The sequence below is a fragment of the Otolemur garnettii genome, unplaced genomic scaffold, assembly GCF_000181295.1.
Source record: "Otolemur garnettii isolate 467f Iridium unplaced genomic scaffold, OtoGar3 scaffold00038, whole genome shotgun sequence".
Taxonomy (NCBI): domain Eukaryota; kingdom Metazoa; phylum Chordata; class Mammalia; order Primates; family Galagidae; genus Otolemur; species Otolemur garnettii.
This window is the reverse complement of record NW_003852433.1, coordinates 11247989-11253140: the sequence shown is the minus strand read 5'-3', so window position 1 is coordinate 11253140 and position 5152 is coordinate 11247989.

The window sequence follows — 5152 nt, the reverse complement described above, 5'->3', positions numbered from 1 at the left end:
GCCACCTTAGGTGTATGTGGCTGGCGCCTTAGCCTCTTGAGCCACAGGCGCCGAGCCAATCTTGTTCCTTTCTGAAAGGGAAAGTTAAGGAACCCTCATGCAGAAGTCCTTTTCCCTTGAGAACCAGAGTCCCTGAATTTAAGGGGCTAGCACTTCCCACTCCTTCAGATGGCAAGCCAACCTTGCTCATAGTTCTGACCAAACAGCCTCCACTGGGAGAGTGTAGACTTCTTGGGACAACTATCTAGTGGCTGCTGTTATGCACTATGGTGGCTCGGATGGGGCTGTCTCCTACTTCGTGTTCCTGACCAGAGTCTTCACTCTGAGCAGCAGCTGTGGCAGCAGTGAGTGTGTGGCTGGCCGGCCAGCCGCGACACTGTGAGCTACACAGGCCTGCCTGCCTCACCCACGCAGCCAGGCCAGATGGTTACCTGGCTACTGCTGCAGGGGCCTGCGGCGACTTGGATGGGGGCTGCCTCTGATGTTCAGCAGCACATTCCCTCTTGCTGGGCTGTGGCCGGTGCCATGTGGGCCCCGGCCGGCTCTTGGCCTCTGATGCTGAATGTGGGCTTCCAGAAGCAGCCATTCGACTCTCTGCACTGGGGGCCTTTTCTTTTCCTAGAAAGGGAGGGAAGCTCCCACCTCCTGCCTGCCCCCAGCTGAGCCCATCATGCCATGTCTTTCTTCCCTTGCCCAGTGCTAGGACAAATCCTGCCTTGTGATTCTCTAAAATGGTGTGGCAGCAGGCTGCCCCTCATCACATCCCTGGAGCTTGCCGCAGCCCCATCATAGCCACTCTTGGGGTATTGGCACATCCCCTTTAAGACCAGAGCTGAGCCCCTTGCTTTGTTGTGCTGACAACAGCACATTAGAAGAATGAGTGGCCGATGTGTCCTTGTCAGAGTTTTGAGTTCCCCTGGAGCCAGGTTCATCCACTGAGCACCATAGTGAGACCCCCCTGCTGGCACCTGTTAACATTCTGGAAGACCCCAGTGACAAAGGCAGTGCTGACTCCCTGGCGAGTTGGGTTATACTCCCGGCCTCTCCCACTCAGCTCTTCCTGGCTTTCCCAAGGTCTCTGTGTGGGAGGACAGCCTACAAGGCTGGTGTGTACAAACCCTGGGCAAAGCAACTTGTATTTTTAACTCTCCATCAGCCTACTTAAGTCACACGGTGCCGTCTGCAGCACGGCAGAATTTATATTGAGCCTTGTTAACTGCAGGCAGGTGGGGACAGGTTCAACTGCTCAGTGACAAGGATCAGATCCACAGATGACCTGTCTGGCATTAGCAAACCACAAAAAGAACTTCCCAGCCCCTTGGCCCAGAAAATAATAGAATTGTTTTGTTAAAGTGTAGCAATGATTCGTTCCCTAAGAGGCTGCTTGGCCAGAATTGGAAGCTGCTGTCATCTTACTCTGTCCCCTCATCCATAATTCATGTTTAACGTGGCTGCAGAATGTGTCCCCTGAGCTGCTCATATTAGATTTCCATTACACAGCCCTTTTGTAAACCTACCAAATTAGTGTGTTTGTGTCAAATCGCTATATTCTTTCAGCATCCAAAAGCCCACTTTTCCCCTTGGTAATGTGGCAGCACAGGACTAGCGCCTGCTTAACTTGATTCCTGGCAGGTGGATGGCTGGAGACTTCAGAGAGGGAGGAGGTGACCTCCTCTGGTTATCTAGCAGGCTGAGGACACCGTCCCAGCTCAGCTTCCCCCACCCATGGCCTATGACCCTCAAATGCCAACTTATCAGCTCCCTTCAGATATTTGAGTTAGTATGATTTCTTCCCAGTTCCCAGTAGTTCCTAGTGTCATTTCTGATAGGAGGACTGTTAACCCGTGTTCTTGTTTGATTTACCAATTGTTTGTTTTAGACCAAATTTCAGGACACACACGTCACCCTTTTTGGGCTGCTACAATTGAGGTATCCCCTATTACATTCAGTTACATCCTTACCCAGGGACAAAAGAGGGGCAGGGTCTCTGCAGCCAGAAATCCCCTCCTGGGTAAACAGCAGCAGCCCAGCAGTCCAGCAGGTAACAGAAGTCATTTCCAAGCCACCTGCCTCCATCCTGTGACACAGACCACACTGCCCAGATGGTGGGGCCGTCCTGAGATCTGTGCCTGGAGCGGGGACCTTTGGTCTTCACAATTCAGGGCCAGCAGACCACAAGCCACTGGGGAATTAGGCTGTGCCTTAGGGAGCAGGTTTGTACCCACAAGCAGCCAACCCTGACTCATTCCCCAATAACACGGCATGTGGGAGCTCAGCAGGGGAGTGCCCAGTGAATCCTGCTGCCCATGCTGTGGTGGAGAAGAGCTGTAACCTTGCCAATTAGAGGGCACCCTCAGTGAGTACACGCACAAGCTTTCTTCCATGTGGCCTGGCCTGGGTGTTCGCTGAATTGGCCTCATTTAATTAGTTGCTTAGATACGTTGTGGTCCAAAACTTCAAAGACACCAGGCAGGCCCTTGGTGGCCTTTGACATGTGGCCACAACTCCCAACTAAGACTCAGGGCACAGTGGCCGATGGAAGGTGATTTATTATTTATAAAAACGTTTTATGCTAATGAACGGCCTTTGTGGAAAAGAACAAAATCGGAGCAAATTGGGAAAGTCCCAGAAAACCCAGGCCTAGGGTGGTGATGCCTGCGCCTGCAGTGCTGCAGAGGGTCCCATCCACACCAGCAGGACAGGGTGTGTGGGGAGGCCAGGAGGTGGGCGTGGGTCCTCCTGTACAAGAGCTAAATAGGACAACTGATCCCCCATTGGGCTGTGCTAGTCACTTTCCAGATTCTTTCTGTAGGTGGCTGGAACCCCAAGAGGACCCCAAGGGGCATCAGGGGGAGGTGATGGAGATCATGTCCCATTTGTGCCTGGCTCTACATGGAAGTTTCCAGAGCTTCACCTCTCCCACTACATAGTGCTGTCTCCAGGGCTGCACCCTTGCCCCACTGTGCTGAATGCTGAATGGAGTCCTAGTCTGGAAGCAGAGCTCTTGACTTTAGACCACAGAGTTCACTTATCCACAGAGACTGAGCCTCTCCTCCAGCCATCAGCCTGTGTATAGGGACAGTGGAGCTGCAGGAGAGGAGACCCGACCCAGGCAGCCAGCTGCTCAGGGTGACAGTGACGTGTGCCAGAGCCCACATTCGCAGGTTTGCATCTGCCCCAGAGGTTGTGACCTAACCCATGCTGTGCTCGCTCCCCACACTGTGCACTGCCCTATGTGCAGCTGTCCTCACAGCCTCAAACTCACTGCACTACCTTGTTTTTAAAACTTAAATGCCAGCCTCCATCTCATCCTAAGCAATAAGCCACAGCCTCCCATGTGCTGTGAAGCTGCATTTCTTCTTACATGTGTTAAAATAAGGACGCTGTCACTGAAGTAATACTCATCCGTGTGGTACCCAGAATTATCTCCGGCACCTGAGTCAGGGCAGGAGTGTGAATGGTGTCTGCCATCGCCCTGGCTGTGACGGCCACCCACAGGTGGGGGCCAGGCAGCCCTGCTCCAGGGCTGAAAGAGGAGGCCACTGCCCCAGAGCCCAGACAGGCTCAGCATGGAGCTGCTGACTCTGTGCCCAGCCTCGCTCTGGGCTCAACACCCTTGTAGCCCTCAGCACAGTGGCTGTCTCTGGAGCAGTGTCAGGGTGACAATGCATGTCATGGGCACCAGAACAGCTCCCTGTACCTCTCAACAAGGAGGGTCAGATGGGTGGGCGAATGGGAGAGCAGAGAGAACCCTGGCTCATGCCCTCTCATCCCCAAGTTTCCATCTAGAACTTACAAAGCAGACGCTGAAGCCTCAGCTTCTACCATTTATGAAAATGGAGGTAACTAAGAACGCACATGCACACTTTTGCCTGTGTGTGGGAGATGGGGCCCGAAGGACAGCTGAGAAAGGGGCTTTCGTGCCTCCAAGAAGGGAGCCTGGGGGGCCACGTGGGGTGCAGGCCCCATGGCCTGCTTTTTGGTACTTTCTGAATTCTGGACCGAAAGGTGTGGGCATGAGTAGATAACATAAAGCTCACTTAATATTAAAACCATGAATGGAAAACTCTAGAATGTAAATAGGAGTAGTTGCCAGTTATCAAGAGAACTTCTTGGAAGGTGAGAAAGGCGCCTCCCAGTGAGTGTCGATAAAGGGAACCGAGCAAACAGTGAATGGAGCCACCAGGAAGAGGCCTGGAAAATAAACAGCAACCAGCTGTCCCCACAGTGATGGGGACATGGTGCCTGGTGCTGTCAACACCACACCTTCCCAGAGCGAGCCATGCATGGCAATGGGGACACGGTGCCTGGTGCTGTCAACACCACACCTTCCCGGAGCGAGCCATGCATGGTGATGGGGACACGGTGCCTGGTGCTGTCAACACCACACCTTCCCAGAGCTAGCCACCCACAGAAAGGAGCCAGAGAAAGCAGTCAGTGGTTGTCCGAGCATCACCCAGGCCTCAGTCATGTTCCACCTGAGCTGGCCCTCAGATAACTCCTGGGTCATTCCACCTCTGACAAAGACGAACCACCTTTTTTTGAGCCCCTCTATAGCCGGTCCCCAAATCAGAAGGTGACAACTGACGCTGTCAGGCTTACCTGGGGCAGGTTTCTCCTTGGCCTCCACTGCTGCTGCTCTCGTTGGGTCCATAAGAGTCCTGGGCCCTGCAGCTGGTCCCTGCCTGCCAGAAAGAGCCAGGGACAGCCCCAGCAGGCAGATCCCCTGTGAGGAGCTGGGGGTCCCGAGTCAGCTGGCCAGGCCTTGAATCTCTGCCCCCACAGAACAGAGTATGCCCAGGCAAAGACCCGTGACGGGCACAGCTGAGGGCTCCAAACACTTTTTCCAATCTAACATACGGTCATGACACCTCTGATGTCCCCTACCCCCATCCTGGCTACTACCTCTGAAGCCTCGGAGCAGAAGCTGCTTCTCTTCTCCTTCCTTTACCACCCAGGACTGAGAAGGTGGGCAGTTTCCATGTACTTACACACTTCACCCAAAATAAAAAGTAAGAAATCCTTCCTGCAAACCAGCCTTTAAATATTACACAGCCATTGCCTGTTCCTCATATTCAGTCTCATGCCACCAAATGACCAGGACACTTTAATGGATATGAGGAACTGAAAGAAGCCAGTTTTAGTAACAAAC